This window comes from Drosophila serrata, unplaced genomic scaffold (assembly GCF_035046125.1).
Source record: "Drosophila serrata isolate PLE 108 unplaced genomic scaffold, ASM3504612v1 contig_272, whole genome shotgun sequence".
Classification (NCBI taxonomy): domain Eukaryota; kingdom Metazoa; phylum Arthropoda; class Insecta; order Diptera; family Drosophilidae; genus Drosophila; species Drosophila serrata.
Window position 1 is genome coordinate 1,402,592 of NW_028257170.1, and position 12,777 is coordinate 1,415,368.

Below are 12,777 nucleotides of genomic sequence, written 5' to 3' on the forward strand. Positions count from 1 at the left end.
GTTTCATCCAGATTTTCAAATAAATTAAGTATTGCAAGGGAACCTCAAATTTAATACACAGACATATAAAAATATATCGTAATTATAATAGACTTCCTTTAAATATTTCTCCCAGTGCATTTAGGACAGGCTGTGCATGCAAAACGTAGCAAGCAATAAAGAAGATTTGTGTCGCCATCGCATTTTGTGGATACATTTTACCCCCTTTTATATTCTCTTCTCATCTCCAGGCGCTTCTTGTACTGTCTCCATTCCTTGATTTTTTTTTTTTTTTGCAAATTCTGCAGAAAATCTCAGGCCAGAGTAGAAGTCAAGTTTGGTTTGGGCTAATGACCACAGAATGGCTGCTGGTTGCAGTCAGTCAGGTTTTGCCGTAGGCCCAGGTACAGTTAAGGCTTCTATATATATTCATACTGGTGGGAAATGGGAAAGAAAGTGGTAGTAAAAGCACAGGTGATGACATGGTTCTTTGGGAAAATCGAATTCATGGAAAAGGAAACCTATGAAATCGTGGTTACAACAAGGTTTTACTTAAGAACTTTTACTTTTCTAAATTATTACCCATTGAAAACTAACCTAATCCAAGAAAGTATTTACCAAACACATTCTTAATGCCTCATAATATTAAAGAAACTACTGTAAATTCCCTAAATAAACTATAAATAATTTAAATTCCTGGGATAAACTATAAATTACAACTTAGAGATCCTCAAAACATCAGTATATCCTATCCTTTTTCTTAATTTTTACCCAAGTCCTTCTGGCTTTTTGCGAACAAACTCGAATTGTGATTAAAACTCTTTGACTTTTATTCTACATAACTTAAAACACAATAAAAATCTACCCAAAATCATACATAAATGTCACTTCAACTAATAAATTAAATCATTAAAGTATTACAAAAAATACAATCAGCAAACAAGTCATTGATATGTGCAATGATTTTAATCACTGAACAATGTAATTAAATTCCCACCTTTTCAATTACCAATTCCCAGCAACATGTGGCTCTTGTGCTTGTTGCCCACTTGAACATTTTATCGATTGCTCTTCCCTATATATATCTATATATATATATCCTGTTCCTATGCTCCCACCAAGCCATTAGCTCCCTTTTTTTTTTTGGTCCAGTCTGGGTCCGTCTGACGCCCATTAAATTTACCAATGGCCGGGGCCCAGCACAACTTTCAACGTTTCAACGTTTGCTCCCCAAAGATTACCGCAAATGCACAATGGTAAAATAATCATAATTGCATATAAAATGTTAATGGGCAATGGACCACGACCCAACAGCGCCTCATGCTTTCCCTCTAAAAAATACAAAAAAAAAAGGAAAGGAAAACTTTTTAATACACCAAAGGACACATTTGGGCGCACCCTCCCGAATGTGTGCGCCGCAAAATGCAAAAACAATTACGAAAACTTTGTTGCCAGCGCCCCTTTCCCCCCCGTGTGGAAAAACAAGGAAAAGCCTGAACTCGAAAACCAAATGTGGGAAATTTTGCCAAGCTCAACTTTATGGTGTTTTCTTTTTCGCCCTCGCTTGCTCGCTGGCTCGTTGCTTGTTGCTTTTTATTGGTTATTTGTTGGCATCTCCTCGGCGGATTTTTTGTTTGTTTTTTTTTTTTTTTCTGGCCCTCTGTGGAGTTTTGCTTTCATGTTTTCATTGCTCAAAAACGGGCAAAATGAGGCGGGGGCGGGGCCGGGAACGTGGGAGGGGAGCTACAACAACGTCCAACACTTAAATTTACATAATTTCCGCTCCAAGTCACCAATGTAAAAGCTTTGGGCCAGGATCAGCTGCTCTGCTCGCTGTCCAAAAGGCGGCCGTGCTCTAACTTTTCCCCTCTATCCTTGTTTTCCATTGCTTTTTTCCTTTTTATTTGTATTTTTTTGTTTGCTTTTTAAAAGCGCGGAAATGTTGGCAATATTTTAACGCTTCTATTTTAGTTGAATTTTGCGCCGTGTTTTTTTTGGCCGTTCCCTTGTTTTTGTGGTAGACCAAAACACGGTGCTGCTGACTTTTTGGCCTCTGGCAAGTGTGCACGAACCGAAAGTGCAGCCCGAAACTTGTTGTGGCCCATAATACACCAAGGGCAACTTTGCAGACGCTTAGCAATTATGGCCACGCCAACTATTTTGTACACCGCCACCCAATGAGTCCAACTCACCTTGGAGTGAAGTGAATTGTGAGTCCATCGAGTGGTTTGTCGATAAACGATAGAGGGTCCTGCCAAAAGGATAAGGGTTCAAAGTCCACCTCATCGATTCGATTGACCATTTGAAGGGTTAAAAGTGCCCTTCCTGGGGGGCAAGGTTTAAACGGATAGCGAAGAAAATTGCTCATATATCGGATGTATTTTTAATGGTAAACAATTGATATTTTTATAGGCTAGTAGAGGGTCACGCTGTTAAACCTACGTATGTTAAACGTATGTATGTCAATCCTATGTATGTTATTCCAATGTATGTTAATCCCATGTATGTTAAGCCTCTGTTATATAAACCTATGTTAAGCGGATGTAAAGATCATGTGAAACGGGAGAAGAGGAACATTCTGTTTTGACGAGTGTAATAAACCTTCCATAATATTTATTATTTGGATCTATATTTAATTTTATTATTATTTACACGTCTACTTAGCATGCATCTATTATTTTAATAAAACTGCCAAAGAATTCAATTCTGTATAGTAATAAAACAGGTCCAAGGTTTAAAAGAAATGTGAAACAGAGGTTTTAAGTAAATAATAAAATAATAATCAATAAATTATATGGCATATTTTCTTATAGTGTTTCCTTAAATTAAATTTAATTAAATTTAAGTTCAATAAAATCCTTTATCCCCCCTTACGTACAAAATCACGCCAATTATCTCAAACCATTTTAATAAAAAAATTCCCTTTTTTCTTCACAAACTTTTCATTTAACCCTTTTTTTCTCAATGCCAATCGAAGAACCCTATGCAATTATTTGCAATCATATTTCCATCTTCCATTTTCCGGCTGTCAGCATAGAAAGACAAATAAAAAGTGCAATGACAAAGATCTTGGATATAGAATTTAATTAAAAATTTTCATGGCAGTTTATCCAGCTTATTATCCTGTCACGGTAAGGGAGCAAGTGAAAAAAAAATCAAATAGTGTCAAATGAAAATGGAAAAATAATTGCGACCAACTTAATTGAATTTGAATTGTTTCAATCGAAATGGAAGTTGTTTAAATAGAATGTCCATCAAGTTATCAGGGACGCTTGGGAAAATCAAACCTTGATTTCCGTTAATTGTTCGTAAAAACTTAAAATTAGCAGTGCAATTTTTTATATAATAAACCACAAATTGCAAAAAAAACACAGTTTTCGCATTATGAGTAAAAGGAAAAAAGGAAAATATTCAATATAATAAATATAATATAATAATGTAATAATCGGAAAATATTCAATATAATGATTATAATAATTCATTCAATCACTCACCGATTTTCATATTTAAGTTTTTTCTTCTTCTTCATCATTTTGTTGTTGAAATTCCGGCATACTTTATATTTACATTTATTAATATTTGTATATTTATAATGTCTTTTATATTTACATTTGTCCATTTATATTTATATTTTTTGTATTAATATTTACATTTATTTATTTATATTTACATTTTGTTGTTGCTTGTTTTGGGAGGTTAATTGTCATGACATTATTAAACCGGAATTACATATATTATTTACATTAATTTTTCATGTATTGAATTGGAAATTAATTAACACACATCACACATTCGATTACGGCCACTCACGAGATTTCTTTTCTTTCCTTCCATTTCCTTTTTTTAAACTCACAGAATTTATATTTCAATTAATTTAACACTTAAAAAAAAAAACAAAAAATATATTCTTTATAAACACTTAAAAAAAAACAAAACAAAAAATATTAAACACTTAAAAAAAAAAAACAAAATATACACTCAAAAAAATAGATATATATTTCTGTGGTGACAACAAGAAATTGAAAAGGAATGGAGAAAAGTATAAAATTACACTCACGAACACGACACTTAATCAACACCGCACTTTTATAATTACTTTACACACGCACTTTAATCACTTTATCGCTTTTAAATCCGTTAATTCAAAACACACTGTAAGAAAACATTTGTTTTGCATTTTCTTATTTGGTCAGGTTGCTTGCCGTGCATAGAATCCAACACACACATTCATATTGGCGGCTGCTGCTGCCTTCGCTTGTCCGTCGGAGTTTTCGATTTCTTATTGGATATTAAGTGACTTTAATTCAATATCCACTTGCGACTGATTAAAAATGTCTTTATATTTATCATATAAGGTAAGATTTTAATTAAGCTCACTCCGGCACGTGAACTATTTTCGCTTTTTTCGCATTCCGCTTCCTTCCCGCTCACAGCTTACAGTTTTGCATTCCCTCTTGGCTCTGAAAGGTTACTCAAGCTAATAAGCAAAGACTCCAGAGCACACATATCTACATACATACATACTATTGGCGCCTGCCGCGGCTTTCGCTTGTCCGGCGGAGTCCGATTTCTTATTGGAATTTTAGTGGCTTTAACTCGGTATCCATGTTGCTAAATGATTTAATAGTGTCTTTATTATATTTATCATATAAGTAGCTTTTAATAATACTCACTCCGCACGTGCACAATTTTCGCTTTTTTCGCATTCCGCTTCCTTCCCGCTCACAGCTTACAGTTTTGCATTCCCTCTTTTGAGAGGTTACTCAAATATGCATAGACTCCAGAGCACACATCTCTACATACATACATACATATTGGCGGCTGCCGCGGCCGTCGCTTGTCTGGCGGAGTCCGATTTCTTATTGGAATTTTAGTGGCTTTAACTCGGTATCCATGTTGCTAAATGATTTAATAGTGTCTTTATTATATTTATCAAATAAGTAGCTTTCAATTATACTCACTCCGCACGTGCACAATTTTCGCTTTTTTCGCATTCCGCTTCCTTTCCGCTCACAGCTTACAGTTTTGCATTCCCTCTTGGCTCTGAAAGGTTACTCAAGCTAATAAGCAAAGACTCCAGAGCACACATCTCTACATACATACATACATACATATTGGCGGCTGCTGCTGCGGCCGCCGCTTGTCCGGCGGAGCTTCCGTTTTCTTATTGGAGTTGTAGTGGCTTTAACTCTGGATCGATTTGGCTAACTGATTTTAAAATGTCTTTATTTTTATCACATAAGTAGCTATTACTTGAGTGTAGTCCGGCACGTGCACAATTTTCGCTTTTTTCGCATTCCGCTATCTCCCCGCTCACACTTTACAGTTTTGCATTCCCTCTTTTGAGAGGTTACACTCAAATATGCATAGACTCCAGAGCACACATATCTACATACACACGCAACATACATATTGGCGGCTGCTGTGACCTTCTTTTGTCCGCGGGAGTCTCACCTATTTTAATTGCAGTTTAATTCAGCTTTAATTCGGTAACCACTTGTTAACTGATATAATCACGATCGCTTTTACTCAGGTATGTACATATGTAGTTATTAACAAATTTCACTGCGGCAATTGTTACATCTTTTTTTCTTCACATTCCCTTTTGTGCAGTCGCAGTTGCCGTTAGAGGGAGTAGCACGGCACACTTTTCACATAAATTCATTAAAATTCACTTATTTAATACTTTCCAAGTGTTTTCGGATAAAATGCACTTCGTTTTATTGATTAATTAGTTTAGTTTGTATTATTAAACGTTTCCTCCGACTAGAAACGTTCCGTAGCAGCAGCAAGCAACCAGCAGTGTGCCAAAATTTTTTCACTTTGACAAATTCGATCCTCTTTGTCTTGCTCTTCGCCGCTGAGAGTGCGCTCCCCCGCTCTCGCGCTCACCAGTTGCATACGGTATTGGAACACATACGCACATACATATTAAAAGAGGCTGCTGCTGCTGACAGTGTCCACGGATGTTCAAATTTTTATTTAAATTGTAGTTTTAATATATAGTTTTAATTCAATTCACCGAATTTAAATTACCAAATTATTTGATTTATAATTTTATATCACGGAGTTAATAAATATTAGTTTCGGACTGACACACGGTAATTTCGTCACTTGATCAATTACTTTTTAACCACGGTCTGATTTCCGATTGAGAGGAGAGGCGCCAGTTACATACATATGTGTGTATGTATGTACGGAGCTATGCTTGCAGGTGCTTTCAGCCTAATTTTGAGTAGTTGAGTGGTATCACTGGCTTTATTCGAGTGCTCCCACATAAAACGCATTTAGTTTGAGTGAGTTAATTGTTTTGCAGGTAATATCACACGGTTATTCGGACGATTAACTTATTTTAAGCAGCAGCGCGCCAGAATGTTACACTTTTGGCGGCTTCGTTTTTAACCTCTTCTTACTTCGCTCTCATTGCAGCTGGCAATCGCTTGACATTGTGAGAAAGGATTTACCGCTAAGAAAGAGCGAAGTGAAAAGGAAAGTGAGATGAGAGAGAGCATAGCTGTGAGCGTAACTATGAGCGTAGCTATGAGGGAAGGTATGAGCGTAGTTATGAAGAATAGAAGAGCAGATCAAGCGCCAAAGTACAGATCAAATTGGCGCGCGCTGCTGCTACGAAACATTTTAAGTCAGAGCAAACACCCGATTATCTTTTTAATCAGCACAACTAACTGCGTTTAATGCTGGAGCACCTAATTAAGCATTAAGCAAGTGCGTTTGGCATGAATTTAAAGGAAAAGTGTGTGGAGCTTCTTCTTTTAACTGAAACTGTGAAAGCTGAAAACGAAATGTTGTGCCAGTGCCAAAGTAAAGTTAATTAATAACTAAATACAGAAGTGATTAAAAACGAACTTGATTATATCAATTAGCAAGTGAATATAGACTAAAAGCTAAACTTAACTTAAACTAAAACGGCAATAAATAACTGAGACTGCCGCGGCCAAGCGAAGTTGGCCGCAGCCGCCAATATACATGTATGTGTGTGTGTGTGCGCTGGAGCCTATGCATATTTGTTTTTGTATGCAACGGCAAGTAACCGGACCAAAGAAGAAAGGCAAAACAAATGTTTTCGTACAGTTTGCATTGAATTAACGGATTTTAAAGCGGTAAATGTAACTATTGTGATTAAAGTGCGTGTATAAAGCGAATATAAAAGTGCGGTGTTGATTAAATATGCCAGAGGTAATTCGTGTCGTGTTCGCGAGTGTAATTTTTAGAGTTCTTTCCGATCCTTTTCAATTCTTGTTTCACAGAAGTAAATATAAATTGTGTTTTGTTTTTTTAAGTGTATATTTTTTTGCTTATTGTTTTTTGTTTTTTTTTTTTTTCAATAATTAATAATATATTTTTTGTTGTTTTTTTAAGTGTTTTATAAATATTTTATTTTTTGTTTTTGTTTCTTTGGTGTTTAATCAATTAAAATATAAATTCTGTGAGTAAAAAAAGGAAAAGGAAGGAAAGAAAAAATCTCGTAAGTGACCGTAATCGAATGTGTAAAGTGTGTTAAATAATTTCCAATTAAATAAATGAAAAATTAATGTAATTATTATAATTAATACATTCCGCTTTAATAATTCCATGACAATTAACCTCCCAAAAAAGCAAAATAAATTAATATAAATAAATAAATGTTAATGAATTTCAAAACGAATGAAAAAATGACGAAAAAATAAAAAAAAAATTGGTAAGTGAAAAATTAATTAAGTTATTATTATATTGAATCCATTCCGAAGCAACTGAAAAGAGACACCGCTGGGTGTTAATTTTATTTTACGCTTTATCAATATCCCCTTTATTTCCGACTCAGTTTATTTTCGTTTCTGGCTGTATTTTCTAGCATACTTAATGGTTATTCTTGGGAAATGAGTACACTGAAAATTTTAATTACAAACCAAATTATTAAATCTACACAAAATTGTAATTATTTCATTATTTTTTAATGAAAATATCTTGTTTTTCCTTAAATAAGATCAATAGAAATGCACAAAATTTGATTTTAATATTATATTTATATTTTAAAAAACATTTCTAGCCCTATTTTAGTTTAACTGAAAAGGTTATTAATTTAATTTATAAGAAGAAGAACCTCAAGCCAACTTTAAAGATTATTTCCGAGTGTAAGTATTTCCCTTTTAATCACAATTAACATTTTTCTAATGGCCAGCAATTAGAGAGATCCCCGAGCTTTAAGCAAGATTTATTGAAGAGGAGGGAGGGGGAGTCACTTTCTGGCGCTTAAGTCGAAGCCAAGTTCTCACACAATGTTGGCCTTATATTATTACATTGTTTATGAGTTCCTTCTCCACCCCGAAAGATGGTCTCTTCTCTCAATTTATTGTTTTGTGTAGTGTGGTTCTCGTTCTTGGCTTGTTCTACAAGCCCGTCGTCTCGCCATGTTTTCTTGTGTTTGTCTCTGGGAAAACCCGCCCATTTCCCATTTCCGCAACCGCCGCCCCCCCCAAGTAAAACATCTTGCGGTCCACCCCAAAGTCATATTTCCTTATTATGTGGGCGGTTTTCGGCTTTGTTTTTTTTGCTTTCTTTCTTAACGCCCCTTGACTTTTTTGCGGTTGACCTTACGAAAAAATGGAATTATTAATAGCCTCGTCCATTTGCTGCTAAGTGGCGCAAATTGTGTATTTGTTTATATCATCTGGCCGAGAAGACTTTGAAGATTTTTCCTTTTCCCGTGATGGGTTTTCCCTTCCGGTTTCTTTAAGTAAAACTGACGTGAGACACTGTTTATGGAGCGCATTGAACCTTGCACTTTGTTAATGACCCTTAAAGCTGTAAAAGAAAATATATAGATGAAGGGGATTTATGATACGAACAAGGAAGGATATATAGAGGATTAATTTTCAAGGATTTAAGGAAAATATATAGTAAAGTATATAATAATGAATGACAGACTTTATTTTGTAATTTATCAGCAAAAATTTAATACAAAAGGAAGCAATTTAAGTACAATTAGTTGTAAATCAAGCATTTATTTCTTGATTTATTCCACACAAATTAACATTAATTATAAATTACGCCTTGTCCTCCTTACATAAGCTTAAAGTACTCAGTTATCCTGCTGGCATAACCTGGTCAATACCTCAGACATGTTCAGAGATCCTTACACACACCTTGCGTAACTTTTCCACCCCCATCCCCCATCTTTGGAGCCGCTCTCTCATTGCATTAATTACCGCACACCTGGGGAGGAGCATCTGGTGAGAGGTGCTGGAGAGGTGGAATCTGTGGCTGTGCAAAATTGCACTTCAAAACGAGACCAGCTTCCCGCCCCAGCCTCAATGTGAATGTGAATGTGAATGTGGTTGTGGATGTGGAGGAGTTGTGGATGTGCTCGTACTCCAGCTTAATTTCTCTCCTGCTCCTGGGCAAAAGTCCCTGTCGTAAAGTGTTTGCACGTGAGTTTTGTGGGCGCCAACATGCGCTGATTGAGAGTTCTGCCCCCTCCACCCGGGCTCCACTTCGCTCTGGAGAAAGGATAAATGAAGGACGATGCTTAGATCTGACGTGGGTAAAGAGAGCAGCGAGCAAGGATATATTTTTCAAGTACACTTGACAAAAATGAGGCATTTAAGTGATTATTAAACACATAAAAGGGGTTGAGCTTTGAAATAAATAATACTAAATGTTAAGTAATCTGTTATTTATACAAATTATATTCCATTACAGTTCAAATAATGAAATATTTAAAATAATTTAAGACATAATAAAATACATTCTTGAAGATATTCTTTAGCACATATATTTCTCACCTTTAAGCAGTATTTTAACATTTTTTAAAAGTCATATAACGCTCTTAGATTTCTATTATAAATTGTTTCAATATTCCTAACACATTTTTAATTAAAAACACTTACTTATTATTGTATTTATACTTTTTTTTAGTACCTTTTATATACTGTTATCGGGTTTCAGGTGTAAGTTTCTTTATAATTAATTAATCCGATTAAGTATTTTTTTTTACCGTGTTGTGATGCTCCGTTTTTTGTTGTAATTTTTTTGTGTGGTTTCTGGCGAAGTGTTGTTGAAGCGCTTTGGCAAATATTTGATTTTAATTTTTCCAATTAATTGGTTTTCCATCAAAAATTGTACATCCCACCAGGCCGCCTCAGCTGTCTGTCTATTTTTTTTTTCCTTTTTTCCCACCTGTCCGTCGTCATTTATGTGCAACAAAAAAATAAAGCATTTTTTGTGCTATTTTTCCCAGCTGTCTGACTTTAAAATATCCCTAAAGGAGCGAAGGATCGCAGGAGCAGCGGTCGAGATATTGGTATAAACACAAAAACTTTGTCCTGCAACCGCAAAATGTGAGGGGCGGGAGGAGGGGCGTAGGTGGTCGTAGCAAATGTCAACTACAAGAAAATTGTCACTAATGAGTGGTAAAAAGAGCGGCTCGAGTTGAAGGCTTTGTTTGCATAGGCCGAAAGAACCGGAAATGAGCAGGACGAAGAGCTGGGAAAATTTCTATGAAGCAAGCGTCTGCTGTGGATGGATGGAGGGTTGGGGCTGTGTGTCCACTGTGTACAGTCAATATTGGCAAATGTGTCCGTTGCAGTCCATGGAGAAGGGTTTCTCTCTCTCTGCCTCTGCGGCTTATGAGCGGTGAAAAGCCAAACGGGAAAGGGATAATGAAAACCACGACAAAAGCGCAAAACTTCCGCAGCGGACAAGTAGGCAAACCGTTGCCAATGCCAGGACACAGGATGCAGGACATGGACCACATGTACACACAACCTTTACATTTGCATGCAAATTAAGTAGAGTACAAAAAAAATTGTGCAAAAATGAGATGGAAAGGTTAAAGGTTGAGTTTTTTAAGAGGTAAATATATGAAAAATATTGGGGGCATAATTATAATGAATTTAAAATAGTTCTTTTACTGGTTAATATAGAAAAAATCAAAAGCTTTGTAAAGGAGTTCCTTTATAATTATAAATAATATGGAAAGCCTTAAGGAATCTCTTTAGAAGTATATATTATGTATTATAATTATATATATTATGTATAATATTTAGTTTTTTAGAGTATATATTATAATATTCATCACTAAATCTCCCTGCCAAGGGAGTGTATTCTAGACAAAAAAATCTCACCTTTGGCCGGAAGTCCTGTGTTTCGTGTTAATGAGATAAGCATGCAAATGCCCTAATAGAATGAGCCTTACTCCTGCTTCAATTTTCCTCCCTGTTGTCGGTGGAGAAAAAGGGAAAGCGCTGAAGAGCTGAACAGTCAATTAACAAGACCAGCTGCAGGTGGATAAACCATAACCCCAGACATTGAGGAGGGAGGAGAGCGATGGCAATGGCAGACCAGAGCCACCGTTCATCATCGTTTATCTTAATAAACCGCGCACTCAGTCAGACATTAAGCTGGCGAAACCAAAAAGCAGCCAAAAGTCCTTTGGAAAATTGCTTAATTTGCAGTTGGCAGTCGCAGCCAGAAACAGAGCAAAGGAAACCTGATTCAATTGCACTCAGAATAAAGTTTTTAAGCTGTATATTTTGGGAAATTCATTGAGGTAAATGGTGTCAAAGTTTATGATTATAAACATTTTCCAAACTTTGAGACTATTTTACACATTATTTAACAGAATTAAGCAAAGTTTTAGGTATGCTTGAAGATTTTTCTTTATTGCAATCAAAAATTTATTAATGCGAATTAAATAGGCAATGTTTAATATTTTTATGTTAATAATTAGATGATTAAAAATTTAAAAATTAAAAGGTATGCGACTTTAGAATATAGTTTTGTATCCGTAAATAAAATAAATAGAAGGGAATATTTAAGTTAGAACAAAAATTCCCCTTTTCTATTACAAATAGAAATTAATTAATTTAATTCTTAAATATAAATCCCTGAAATTTACACAGACAAAACGTATATCTTAATAAATTCAAGTGTGTTGAAAGAAAAGCCAGTGGGGCGGTTACAAGAGACCGGAAAAGTGGGCGCGGCAGAGTCAGTGCAGCGTTAACGCTAACTTGAAGCGCGGCACGTAAAAATGTTGATAAAACGCACAAAGCCAGTTGATGATTTCAATTTATATTTCCAAGTGGAACTCATCTTTAGTGCATGGAGGAAAATCCCCACGCCCCATTTTCCATGGCACGTTACATGTAGCGAAATTTGCTGAAGCATATCACGTGCAACATAATTTTTCCAAGCGACTTGCCACTTGCAAGTAGAGTAAGGAAGAGGGGTTATAAAAACACCTGGATGGGGGTTTTTGTGGGGAAAATGGAGATTGAGCCTGGCGACTGACATGAATGCTCCACGGTACCTCAACCCCGCCCTCGACAGGGATGAGCAGCATTATAAGCGTGAAGTAGACTAAATAAATTACATTTGAGCGCCAAAGGTGTTACGCACTGCAAGAAACGGAAGCTAAGAATTAAGATAATTAAATAATATACAAATTAAAGTGAGAATAGTGAAGCAAATTTTTTTGAAATTGAAACTTTATCACCCCTTACTAGTATTAAATATTCTATAGAGAAAGCATTAGAAATAACGAACGAATAAGACAGGAATGTATATATATATATATATATATATAGTCCACCGATTCGCCATGCTCCGACTTATGTACTAGTAAAATTATATAGAAAAATATTTCCATAGTTTTATTCAAATAGCTTGCTATTTGCTCTAAAACATATTTCGCACATTTGTGCATATGATTCCCAACTAGTTTTATCACCCCCGGAACGAAGTGACTGCTGCCGGCCAAGTCTCAGAAATGTGTTGTGTTACAAAAGTTGCAAGTCATTG

General features: G+C 35.5%; 1 long non-coding RNA gene across 1 annotated transcript; it reads right to left on the reverse strand.

Annotated features, from left to right (window-relative positions):
• Nucleotides 1–3,670: 3,670 nt before the first annotated feature.
• LOC147643467 (uncharacterized) lies at nucleotides 3,671–5,022 on the reverse strand. Its single transcript, XR_015271951.1, has 3 exons — nucleotides 4,941–5,022; nucleotides 4,653–4,878; nucleotides 3,671–4,590 (listed from the first exon to the last, which is right to left on the reverse strand). It is a non-coding gene; the product is annotated as an uncharacterized LOC147643467 (long non-coding RNA).
• Nucleotides 5,023–12,777: the final 7,755 nt, after the last annotated feature.